At 36.4% G+C, this 14,159-nt stretch overlaps 1 long non-coding RNA gene across 1 annotated transcript in view; it reads left to right on the top strand.

Annotated features, from left to right (window-relative positions):
• The first annotated feature begins 3,428 nt into the window (after positions 1-3,428).
• The window catches only part of LOC113766982, a 20,134-nt gene continuing 9,403 nt past the window's right edge, over positions 3,429-14,159 (top strand). Inside the window, exon 1 of the long non-coding RNA XR_003467834.1 lies at positions 3,429-3,473. This is a non-coding gene — a long non-coding RNA (uncharacterized LOC113766982). The remainder of the gene's footprint in view (positions 3,474-14,159) is intronic.

The raw sequence follows: 14,159 nt of genomic DNA, 5'->3' as shown, positions 1-14,159 counted from the left end.
GATAAGTACTTGGCAAACAATAGACATCAAGAATTTCGAAACAAAACCTCCCACATCAAGCTAAACCCGTCGGCCAACATGAAGGAAGGGATTTTTTCAGATTTCCTGCTTTATCACATTTTCAAAATCAGGCCATAACTCACTCAATTAAAATTAGAATTGAGCATGGTTGATGGCTTTGGAAATTAAATTCAAAAGGCTACAATTTCTCAGAAGCAATTGTTTTAAATTTCTGTCCACAACTAGCTCATATTTGAGCATCAACTCGCTGCTTAAAACAGCGCTTCCAGTAAAACGAGAAACAGAACAGGCAACTTTACAAGGTTGGTATGGATCACTCAAGTGGAATTAGGGCGTGCATTTCATACAGTTGGAAAATTGGGAATGTCTAGTTTCTAGTGCCACAAACAAAACTCAATTCCGACATCGGAGCGAAAAGTTATGACCGAAACAAAAACACTGCCAGAGTACATTGGACACCCATTTCCAGTTTTGATGAATTTTTGAAATCACAACATTTGGCCAACCAAATCACGTAATTTTTTGTGGAAACCTTTCACACAGCCCACACAACATATATACATCATAAACAAGTCAATTGAACCTCAAAAAAATGCACTAAGGGTCACGGCATTGACAGGGGCAGAAATGAAAAAATTCCCCTCTTTACTTCCTTTGAATTTCCATCCACAATATCACTTATTTCTACTAAATTAAGCACTAATCCAACATTAATGACATCAAAACTCATCAAATAAATCCATCAAGCCATAGTGGGAGTTCATGGAGCCCACACAACAAATTTTCAACATAAATAAAGTTACCCACATGAATATATGAGCTTATACGTGCAAGATATCTTCTATAAACCAAGAATTGAAAGGTTGGTCGTTGATTACCTTTGTTGGTGACTCAAGCAGAAATTTTTGGCCCTTGATAGCTAAAGAAAACCATGGAAAGCAAGCTCTTTTCCTAGCTGAGGTTGTTCACCAAGTGTTTAGCAAGTTGTACGTAAAATTTGAGGTGATTTGGTGATGATTTGAAGGTGAAATGAAGAAGAAATGTGGGCTGCTTTTCTTCCTCCTTTAGCCGCTGGAATGAGAGAGAGAAAGGAGAGTGTTTGGGCTGTAATGAAGCTTCCTTGAGAAGCTTTAATGTGTGGCTCCAAATTGTGCAAAAGTCAACTCTCTCCCTGCGCGCGGGCGTGTTTTTCGTGCTCGATTCCTCTCGAGTTTATTTCACTAGTGCGCTAAATCTCTAATGCTCTTTCATTCATACTATTATTATTCACTCTTAAGGGTCTAAAAATAAGGGTCTAAAGTCCCTCAATAAATCGCGCGCGTAAAACGCGTAGTACCGATTTGTGCGCGGTAAAGTGGAATCTCCAATAATTTCTTATAACGATAATATAACTAACTAACACTTGAACACTTAAATATAAAAATACCTATTTTAAGACTAATATACAAGTCTCCAATTTTCCAAGTTCATAGTACTCTCAAATCGGTCATTGTCTCCAAACGCGCATTCACTATTCTCACTTAACGAGCTTCCAAAAATTAAATTTAGAAACAAATCATTTTAAAAATATATGCAAGTCATAAATCCATGTAATTGGGTCTAAAAGAGTTGAAATAAAATATTTGGAGTAAACAGGCAATTAAATATTTAAATAAGCTAGTAATAGGAATTTAAAATAAGTAAATTTTTCCGAGTCCTCACATCCTCTCCCCCTTAAGAGAATTTCGTTCTCGAAATTCACACCTAAGATAATATCATACCCTTTTAGCTATGCTTATCAAAATTTTCGGACTCAATTTGTCTAAAACCATTTACTGGCATTTGATTTTTAAAATTAACAATTTTAGAAATGATCTGGTTTCTTTTGTCCCAAACGACCAATCAAATTTGGTTCAAATCAAGTCAATCATAACATACGAGATATAATCGAGGGATTTAATGCATTTTGGATATGTGTGTGGCAAAATGCGATTCACAATTTCAAAATTAGAGTTAAAAAAAATACGAACTTTTCTTCTTGATCTGAGATTAAATTTTCTTAGTAAGAAATTTCAAATAATGTGTTTTGCCACCATCATCAATACATATTGCAAATTCCTCAAATATGTTTAAGAAGATTAATCATGCAACTCAATGCTGGAAAATAAAACACATATATAATAAATAACATATACATGGAGGGTATTCCAACAATTCTCTCAAAGTTTTGAGTTAAGAGCTGCGTTTAAGTAAACGTATACTCAAGAAAATACTTTTAAGAAAGATAATTAAACATGCAAGTTCATATATGCATAAACTTCATACTAAACCTGTGAGGACCCGAAATTTTTTTATTTTATTTTATCGAATATTAGTAGTTTGTTTAAATATTTATTTACTCATTTTTCTCCAAATTATTTATTTCGATCATTTAAAATCTATTTATATGGAACGACGCCTCTTTTATATTTTTAAAAGCGTTTTGTTGGAAAAATTCACTTTTCGAAAACTCGTTTAGTTCGGAACAACGAGTGCACGTTTTTCGAGACTATATTTGAATCGAGAGTGTATTAATATTGGAGAATTAAGAACGATCAATAATAGATTAAGAAAGGTTAATTGAGGAATTAATACTCAATTCACGTGAGGACTCGTAAAATTATTATTTTCAAACCCCTAATTTTGGCTCAATTAATTATCTATTTGGATTTTTGCCCCGAATATTATTTTCTATCCTTATTAGACCTAAATATATGGTTTTATAGCTTCGTTATATTTTTAAAGTGTCTCGTTTCAAAAATTATTTTCTTAGAAGCTTGTTTAGTGAAAAAGTGAAAACGTGTCTGAAAACTTTAGCCAATTAGGAGTACAATAAGCTCAAAAATTTAAGACATATACAATGGTCCTAAAATAGGCAATTTTAGGTTTAAATATTGAAGTGATAGTTAGTGGTAAGATCGTTATAAGAATTTCTCAAAGGTTTCAATTTTTATTGCGCCTAAATTAGAAATACGTGTTTCACGTGCGCGCTTAATTGAGGGACTTTGGACAATTATTTTGGGACAATTAAAAATGAATAATATTTATATAAATGTAAGTGTCCTAGAGGTTTAGTGCACTAGTGCAACAAACGTGAGAGAAATCGAACACAAAACGCGCGCGTAGGGCACTAGTTGCAATTAAAATTTTACGTACTTAAAATATTAGACGTCAAGCGTCTTTTGTACGCAAAGGCATCCGAATCACATTTCATTTCTGCTACTGCAATGGACGGATAGCACAGCCGCAGCTCTTCACCATTTCCTTCTACAAATCTCACAAAAATCACAACCAAACCTCCATAGATTCAACCAAAACTTCACATACACTTAGCTCTACACTTGGACAACACATTAAGCTGAAAAGGGGAGGACCTTTCACGGTTTCTTCAGGCTTCAAAAGGACCGAATCTCTGTCTTAAACATCAACTAAGAGTAAGTCTTAATCTAGCCTTCTAACTTTGATTTTTGGAAGTCTAGTATATCTTTTAGCTCTTGATCTCTTATGGATTGTTGTGGATGTTGGAAAATTGTTAAATGTGGGCTCTATGAACTCCCACTTTGGGTTGATGGCTGTGATGATGTTTGATGATGGTTTTATTGCTGAATTAGAGCTTAAGGAAGTAGATTAAAGGTGCATTGTTGCCAGAAACGTTATTGAACTCTTGAAGCAAAAAGTTCCCATTTTACCCCTGCTCTGTTCGGTCACTTTAATGCAGAAATTTGAGGATTTAATGGCTTGATTGTGTTGTTTATATGTTGTAGTAGTTGTGTAAAAATTTTCATTGAAAAATACTGAGTTTTGGTGGGTCAAACGAATTTATTTCAAAAACTAGTAATCTGGAAAACGGTTTCGTCGTAACCCAGACCAGTGTTTGTATTTCGTCCATAACTCCGTACTCCGACGTCAAAATCAAGTGCCGCTAGTGGCATTTGAAACTAGACGTTCCCATGTTTCCAACGGTGTATAATACACATTCTGGTTTCATGTGTGTGAGCCACACCATTCATCTGAAGTCGGCTGTCCTGTTTCTCCGTTCTGCCGAAATGATTTGATGATGCTGCAACTTTAGGCTTAATTTCGAGCTAGTTGCATGCTGAAACTTAAAACGACTTCTTCTGTGAAATCACAGCCCTATGAATTTATTTTCTAACACTATCAACCATGCTCAAATCTGAGTTAAATTGAGTGAGTTATGATCAAAATACGGTGACTGTTTTGTTCTTGAAAGCCTTGGATTTGGACAGATTTGACGTGACATTTGTGGTGGTCTTACTAAATGAATTTCTTGATGCTAAACACCTACCAAATGTACCATGAATGTTTCTTAAACTTTCTTTTCACATATGAACCATGATTGGAGGATTTTCTTAGCCAAACGATTGGATTTGGGAAGAAAAGGATTAAGGGCAGATTGCCTTGAGAATTTTTCCAAACTTTGGTTGATTGGTTAACCACCTTTCCGAAGGTATTTTTCCACGAAATTTGATAGAGAGATACCCTTCATATAGGAGTATTATACTACAAAATTTGGTATCAATCCAAGTCCGTTTCGACACTTAACTAAAGGTCCAAAGTCGGAACCAAATCTGGAAATTTGTTAACAGTCTTGAAATTTACCCAACTTTGAGCTACCATATCTTGGTGCTCGAAACTCCGATCGAGGCCCTAAACGTTACTTGCACCTCTAATTGAGCTACAAATTTCAAGGGCTGGTTTGCAACGAGTGAATTCTGCTGAATTTTCAAAGTTAGCGAAAAACCAACCCCGGCTCAATCCTGGGTGATTTGGAACAGTAACTTTAAGCTCATTTTTGAACACCTTCCACTTAGATTCATGGAAAAGTGTCTTCTAAGAACTTTTAGTACTTTGGAAGAGATTTCCAACGGTACCAAGTTTTCCAATTTTCGAAATGTGGAATCTGAGATACGATTTTTTCAAAATATCGTATCAAAACTGAAATTTTCTGAATTTCAAGGAAATGGAGTTTTTCAAGTATTCCTTATTCCTTCGATAATACTTGAACATTTATGCTTGATTTCCAAGATAACAAAACTCGATTGCTCTTGTACATTAAGAAACTCCACTTGAACCTCGATTTACTAGTAATTGAGGTTCATTTTCATGAAATTTCCCCAGATTGTACTAGTGCACAATCTTCCTTGATAATTGGGATGTGTGAATGATAATTCACTATTAAATGCTCAGGCGCTCAAGAGGACCTTCCAGAGGATCTCACGGGAGACGCCTAAACCATCATTTGAACTCGCTACTTGAATCACTGTGAGTGTCAAGTGCATGAACTTGTTGTTAAGTGGTTATCTGTTTCTTATCCGTTATGTAAATTTGAAATTTTGAGACGAGGGTGTACTTTATCGCACTCGTTCTCTTTCAAATGAAATTATATTCGAATTTTGCTATGTGAATTCGTATCCAACTTGTACATGGTAATGTGGATGTGATTTGTACTTGTGATTCGTATATGTGATCCGTATTTGTGATTCCTATTTGGAATCGTCGATTTGAGCGTTGCTCATCGACTTATATTCGTATTCGTATTCATATTCGGGGGACGCCCAAAACTCGTTGGCTAACTTTGCGAATCGAGCCAGCATGGGCTTGGTCGATAAGCTTAGCAAACCATGAGATATTCGTAGAGCATGATCTATTGGAGAGATCTTGCTCGGCATTACTCGTGCAGTATTGCCATGATATACTCGAGTATTATCAAAAACTTTGATGAGCGGGCCCGGTAAGGGGGTGTAACGGTGACGGGATTCGAAGAAAAGTGGTATATCTACGGATTTGATACTGTTAGTCCCACAGACAACCAAGAGGGGGGGGTGAATTGGTTTGATTAAAATCTTAACCAAGTTTATGCACTTTTTCTTTAATGAAAATTTACCTTCCTTTTTAGTAATGATCAACCAAGTAGATTAGAAGACAATAGCAATATTGATCAGAGAAGCAAGTATAGATAAGCAATGAAGATTTTATTAAACAGAAATGTAAAATAGAGAAACAAACCAAGTGTCTACCAAGCTTTACCCAAACTTGAAGACCAAACACTAGGAAGAGCAACTTCTCTTTGATGAACAAAGATCAACTAGATGTACAATGGAGGGAGCACTTCCTCCTTGCCCTAAGCCTCACTTAGTCAAGCTAGAAAGTTTTACAATCACTCAGAAAACCCTCAACAAAGCTACACTAAAGATCCTTTCAACCACAAAAGAAATGCTCAACAGAAATTCACACCACTTTAAAACAAATCTGCTTTGGAGACTATTTTCTAGCTAAAATATCTCACTAGATCTTGTAAACAAAGTGTGCAAAAGTTCCTACTTCGTTCAGACCAGTTTGATTTTAAAGGGAACCAGAAATGGGCTTCATCAATGCTTCCAACGGATAGAAGGCAGCTGAAGAGTCAACTAGCCGTTGGGGCTGTCGGACGTCCGACGATCGAATCATCGTCCGAACCAATCGTCCGATGATAGCCAAGTTGAGGTTCGGACGTCCGATAAGTTCTTTGTCGTCCGACAGCACAGCGTCCGACCTTGGGCCGAGAGCTAGCAAGTTATCTTGGAATTTTTCGGACGTCCGATGCGATTGATTAGCGTCCGATGGCAAGCGTCCGATCCTTCCGGACGTCCGATGCTTCTATGTGAGCGTCCGACGGTGCTTCCTTCCTGATGTTCTTCATCCTTTCGGACGTCCGACAGTTTCCTTTCGGCCGTCCGACCTGATTGTCCTGTTTTTGCTTCACATTTTGGTTGTTTTGCTTTTGATGACATATTTGAACCTGATTCTTGGATAGACAAAAACACTTGTTTTTGAGGAAGGTTAGATAAACATTTCAAAGTGCCAAGAATGACACACTTAAAAGACAATATCTTTGATCGGAACAAAACAATGACTAAATTCATTTATATTATTTCAATCTTGTTTGCCACATCCAAAGCATCGTAGTCTGGAGTCAATCAAACATATGCTTTCTTTGTTCCATCAGGCCTGATCAAAGTGTTCACTTTCTTGGACTGTATTTCAAAGAACTTTTGTGATCACCAAAACCAAGAATAACATTCTCCCCCTTTTTGATGATGACAAAACAAAAGTTTGAAATGAAATTTGATGATTGCAATGAAAGCTCCCCCTTTCAAAATAGACAAGAACTCCCCCTGCCATAGTGAATCAAAGAACTTTTGAAAACCTCCCCCTCACTAGACTGCCCAACCGAGTTTAGACAATTATCCAAAAACATGACAATTAAGTAACACACAACCAACATATCACCAATTCAATCCATCAGCAAAATCCAAATTTAATTCCAGATTTAATTAAACCATCAATCAATTCAACATATCCAACATCATCAAATCCTCATCAATCCATTCTCCCCCTTTTTGTCATCACAAAGGACAAACCAAAAACATCCATCTTATACACAAATACATCTTATCCAAAATGTAAACCAAAAACAATTCATTCCATTCACATAAACATCACCAGAATAAACAATTCATTCCATACACAAACATCACCAGTACTTAAACATCACCAATAACTTCCATCAAGATACTTAGAAACATCACAGAACTTAAACATAAACAAGAATATCCATTATATTACACCACAGTACTTAGATCATCCATCAAAACACACCAAAAGAAACTTAGAATATCCATAACATAACATATTCTAAAAAAGACAAACAAAATGCAAATGTCCTAAATGATGAACTAAGTGGATCCAGGTGTCCTCCGAGAGAGCTGATATTGGTCAAGATCCTCCTCTTCAGTTTCTTCATCATCTTCAGCAGCCTCTTCAACTGGTGCCTTGCCTTTATCTGATGTAGAGGTGCCATAAGGAGTCACAGGGGTTGAAGAACCAGGATCCGGAATTGATGAACTTGGATCAGTGGGGTGTGACTCTTTGTCATGGGAAACTTCCTCAATCACAGGTGGAGGAAAAAGAAGATTCTTTTTGTCAAGAAAGGCAGTTTGTTGCTCAGAAGACATGGTGAGCATGAGACCATGTTCTAGAAGAAGAACATGTTGTTTGAGTTCATGAAGAAGCTCAATTACTTCATTACTGGAAGAGGAAGATGGTCTAGTGGCAGATTTCCTAGGGTGAATGGGAGTGAGTAAAATGGGTGAAGGATCATGTACAGTCTTGGACCTTTGTTCACTAGATGATGCCCCCTTATATGCCCACAGATTATCTTTAAAAACAAGATTTTTTCTTTCAAAATATGCTTTGGTAAAGGCATAAGAAGATGCTTCTTTGGGACACACACCTAGTATTGGAACTTTATAAAACTCAAAAATCTTTTGAAGAAACTTTCCATAGGATAGTTTTCTTCGAGAGTCAGTAGCATAGCGAAGTAAAAACTTGCACATGACAAAACCAAAATCAATACGAATTTTTTCTTGAAAACAATAAAACAGATACAACTCCATTTTGTTTGCATCAGTTCTGTGCCCATCAGTGGGCACAAGCAGGTTTGAAATGATGGAAAAGGCAATTAAATTTACAGGGGCCAGATCATTCAATTTAGCATCAGCAGGTGAGGAAAAACTTCTTTTGAAATAGGTTAACATTTTTGTCCCATCAAAATGATTTGCAGCAGTAGGAAGCTCTTCATAGGAAAAGAAATTAGCAACCTTATCTTTGCATAAACGTTCAATGGTAGTATTCAAAATGGAATTCACAATATCAGAATCAAAGAGTATCTCTACCCCATTTACCCTAGACATGATCTCAGTTTGGTCAGTTCCCTTCCTAAGATTGGCAAAAAATTGATGCAGCATATCAGGATAGTAGACATTGGGCATGGAAATCAGATGTGACCATTTCTGGAAATCAAATAGACTTAGAATGGACTCTAACCCTATGGAGCGAAATTCAGAGGGGTTTACGGTTCTTTGAGGGATGACACCTTTCTGTGATATCCAGGCGTATTTGTCCTTCGCAGCATCATCAAAGAATGGAGGGAGAGGGACTGATTTAGGAGGCGGTTGAGAAGAGGTCCCCTGTGCAGATTCTGGTTGAGGAGTGGGTTGAGGAGTAGGCCGTGACATTTGACCTTTGATGGCTCCCCTTTTGAAGCGTTTGGATGTCCGTTTGACAGTGGGAAGATCCTCATCCACATCCCTGAGTGGATGCTTGCGTCCGGCAGTAACTTTTCCTCCCCTTAGATTCACCATTGTTCTAAATGTGTGGAATGGAGGATGCAAATTATGCACACAGCAGTAGGGAAGTGAATCGCACAGAAATTTTGGGACAAAAACACCTTGAACGAGATTTGACAGAGCGGTTATGCAAGAGTAGGGTTGTGAGGAAAATTTGGGGATTTGCGAAATGTTACTCAGTTTGGTGAAATGATCAGGAGAAATGAAACGCAAACGATGGGGAAATGTTTTGGTTGAGTCAATTTGGGAATGGTAGCTACAGGATGGTACGAATTTGAGAGTGAGGGAAGAGAGAGTTTTCGTCCGAGAGGAAATAGGAAATGGAGAGATTTAAGCAAATAAGGAAGAAAGTTGATTTAAAAAATGATCCGTTGCACTGTCGGACGGCCGAACGAAGTTGTACGTCCGACAGTTGCGTCCGAACAGGCGCAATTCTGGAAAATGGCTGAAGAACATCATCGGACGTCCGTTCATCTTCTTTCGGACGTCCGAAGACCCAAAGAAAATTAAGATGATTTTTCGATTATTCCTAATTTTGATCTTAGATGAATGAACTGTTCTAATGGCAAAGCTTTCGTAAAAATATCAGCAAATTGATCTTTAGAACAAACATAATTTACACAAATTTCACCTTTTTGAACAAGATCACGAATAAAGTGATGCTTTATATCTATGTGTTTTGTCCTAGAATGATGAATAGGATTTTTGGTCAAATTGATAGCACTAGTATTATCACAGAATACAGGCATGCAGTCATACAACAATCCAAAATCATTCAAAGTGTGCTTCATCCATAGAAGTTGAGCACAACATGCACTAGCGGCAATATATTCCGCCTCGGTGGTAGACAAAGAGATTGCACATTGTTTCTTGCAAAACCAAGAGACTAAACAATTTCCAAGAAAATGACAAGTTCCACTCGTACTCTTTCTATCCACATGACATCCTCCAAAATCAGCATCCGAATAACCATATAGAGCAAACTCATTAGATCTAGCATACCAAAGACCATAGTCTAATGTACCTTTCAAATACTTAAAAATTCTTTTTACAGCATTCAAATGTGATTCTTTTGGACAAGATTGAAATCTAGCACACAAGCAAACAGCAAACATAATATCAGGTCTACTTGCGGTTAAATAAAGTAGGCTTCCGATCATACCTCTATAATGCTTTTCATCCACATGATTACCTTCTTCATCTTTGTCAAGCTTTGTAGAAGTGCACATTGGAGTTCCAACTTGTTTTGAGTCCTCCATGCCAAACCTTTTCAGCAATTCCTTGGTATATTTTGCTTGATTTATAAAAATTCCCTCAAGAGCTTGATGTATTTGAAGTCCAAGGAAGAAATTTAATTCTCCCATCATACTCATTTCAAATTCATTTTGCATAGTGGTGGAAAACTCCTTACATAGATACTCATTAGTAGCACCGAAAATAATATCATCAACATATATTTGCACAATAAGAAGGTCTTTCAACACATGCTTAGTAAAAAGTGTGGTGTCCACAACACCCCTTTTGAAACCTTTTTCAATCAAGAACCCACTTAATCTTTCATACCAAGCTCTTGGAGCCTGTTTTAAACCATATAAAGCTTTAGAAAGTTTAAACACATGACTTGGAAATTTTGTATTTTCAAAACCGGGGGGTTGATCCACATACACTTCTTGATCAATAAAACCATTTAAAAAGGCACTTTTAACATCCATTTGAAACAATTTGAAACCTTTGAAGCAAGCAAAAGCAAGAAGCATTCTAATAGATTCTAATCTTGCTACGGGAGCAAATGTTTCATCAAAATCAATTCCTTCTTCTTGTGCATATCCTTTAGCAACTAATCTGGCTTTATTTCTTACAACAACACCTTTATCATCCAACTTATTTCTAAAAATCCACTTTGTGCCAATGATAGGCTGATTTTGAGGTCTATCAACAAGTGTCCAAACTTCATTTCTCTCAAATTGATTAAGTTCCTCTTGCATAGCCAAAATCCAGTTTTCATCCTTTAAAGCATCATTGATATTTTTAGGTTCAAAAAGAGAAACTAAAGCAAAATTATCAATCAATTTTCTCGATGAGGAACGAGTGTTTACCTTCTCGGATGGATCACCAATTATAAGTTCTTTTGGATGATTTTGGCTGAATTTCCAAGCCTTGGGAAGATCTTTGAGTGGATCATCATTTTTGTCTTCATCTTCCACTTCTTGATCATTTTGAACTTCATTTTCCATTTCAGTTGCTGCTGGTTTAGAACTTCCTTCATTCCCAATTGATAGCTTTTCCATTCCTTCTCGAACACCTACATCATCATCCTCACACAAACTTTTGGAATTATCATCATTGGCTTCATCAAATGTTATATGTATAGCTTCTTCAATCACAAGAGTCCTTCTATTAAAAACTCTATATCCTCTTTTATTTTCACAATATCCCAAAAATATTCCTTCATCAGATTTTTTATCAAACTTGCCAAGATGTTCCTTTAGATTCAAAATAAAGCATTTACAACCAAATACTTTGAAATAACCAACCGTAGGTTTCTTATCAAAAATCAGTTCATAAGGAGTTTTCTTCAAAATTGGTCTCAAGAGAATTCTATTCATTACATAACATGCAGTGTTTACCGCTTCAGCCCAAAGGTATTTAGGCAATCTACATTCATTCAACATAGTTCTAGCAGCCTCTTGGAGAGTCCTGTTTTTCCTTTCTACAACACCATTTTGCTGTGGAGTCCTTGCAATAGAAAACTCATGAGTTATACCATTATAATCACAGAATTCTGGAAAACCACAAAATTTGAATTCAGTTCCATTATCACTTCTAATTCTAACAATTTTTAAACCAAGCAGATTTTGCACTTTAGCAAACAATGAAGTAAAATTCTTGAAGGCATCATCTTTATGAGCAAGAAATATCACCCATGTGTATCTAGAATAATCATCCACAATCACAAAATAGTATTTCTTACCACCCAAGCTAGAGATTTGAGTAGGGCCAAATAAGTCAAGATGCAAGAGTTCTAAGGGTTTTGAAGAAGATACACACTTCTTTGTTTTAAAAGAAACTTTTGTTTGCTTACCAAATTGACATGCATCACATATTTTATCCTTTTCAAAACTGATTTTTGGCAAGCCTCTAACTAGTTCCTTTTTCGAAATTTCCTTTAGTAAGTCCATGTTAAAATGACAAAGTCTTCTATGCCACAACCAAGGATCTTCATTTGAAGCTTTAAGGCATTTTAAGCTAGAAGAATCAACTTTATCAAGAATCACAATATATATGTCATTAAACCTCTTACCTTTGAACACAACATTGTATTTGGAATCAAGTACAATGCATTCATGCTTTTTAAACAACACATACAAGTCTTTATCACACAATTGACTAACACTAAGCAAGTTATAACCTAAGTTATCAACTAAGAGCACATTTTGAACAAAAGTTTCACCATTCTTACCAACATCACCTATTCCAATTGTCTTAGCTTTCACATCATCACCAAACGTCACCTTTCCACTTGATTTTGATTTCAGCTTTATGAACAGAGAGGGATCACCGGTCATGTGCCTTGAGCAGCCGCTATCAATAAACCATTTGGACTTGTTTGATCCTTTTTCCTGAAAAAAATAAGGTGTTTGGTACCCATTTTAATTTTTGGGTCCATAATAGTTAGCATTGTATCTAACTAACCACATGCATTTCATCCCTTTGTTCTGATTTCTTTTCACATAGCAATCTCCTTTCAAATGCCCTCTTTGACAACAGAAATCACACATAATGAAAGAGTTCTTAACATGTACTGGTTTGATATATCTCAATCCACCTCTTCTATATGTTGTGAAGCCATGTGCAAATTTGTTGTGAGCAAATGTTCTTTGACAAGCAGAAGGATGAGTAGATGACATGTTTCTTTTGAGAAAATCCTGTTTTCTTGATTTCAAAGTTTCATCCAAGATGTCCATTCTTTTCTTCAAATCACCATGCCTTTCCTTCAGCATTTCACAAATATTAGTCTTTCTGTCAAGCTCGTTTTGAACATCACATCCGGCTCTTACAAGGCATTCATTGTCAGTCTTTAGATGTTTATTTTGTTGAACCAGACTTGTATTTTCTTGAATGAGAAAAGCAATTTTCTGTTTTAACAGTTTGTTCTTATCATAAGATTCCTTCAAGGCATTATGTAGCTTTTCAACAAAAGATTCAAGATCATCATCTTCATCATCATCACTTTCAGATTGCGAGTGAGTGGAAGTTACCTCATTATTTCCAATAGCCATGAAGGCCATTTGAGCTGATTCCTCTTCTTCTTCAACTTCCCCTTCGGAGTTGCATTCATTCCAAGTAATCTGAAAGTTGTTGAATCTTGGCTTTCGATCAGCTTTTCCATCTTTCATCTTCTTCATGGGGCATTCATTTGCATAGTGTCCAATCTGTCCACATTCGAAGCATTTGTCCAACTGTTTCTTGTTGAAATCTTGTTTTCCTTTGTACTTTGCGATAGATGGTTGATTCTGGAATTGATTGCTAGGACCTCCCCTTCTAAACTTTCTTTTATTCAAAATTCTTTTGAAGCCTCTGGTGATAAGAGCAAGATCATTATCATCACCATCCGAGTCTTCATCATCCAGGTGAGCTGGATCATCTTCACTTTGAGTAGTCTTTAGAGCAATATTTCTTTTTGCTCTAGCATCCTCTTCCTCCTGCACTTTAGATTTCAGTTTTAACTCATAAGAGGTTAGTGAGTTAATGATAGATTCAATAGGCACAGAACTTAAATCCTTAGCCTCCTCTATTGCAGTCACTTTATTTTCCCATTCTTTGCCCAATGCATTGAGAATTTTTCTGTTTTTCTCTCCCAAGGTGTACTCTTTGCCCAACACCTCGAGATCTTTGATCAAGTCAGTGAACCTGCAAAACATTTTGTCAATA

This window comes from Coffea eugenioides, chromosome 3, assembly GCF_003713205.1.
Source record: "Coffea eugenioides isolate CCC68of chromosome 3, Ceug_1.0, whole genome shotgun sequence".
Taxonomy (NCBI): domain Eukaryota; kingdom Viridiplantae; phylum Streptophyta; class Magnoliopsida; order Gentianales; family Rubiaceae; genus Coffea; species Coffea eugenioides.
Note: the sequence above shows the minus strand (reverse complement) of the source record. Positions and strands in the feature narration are given on the sequence as shown.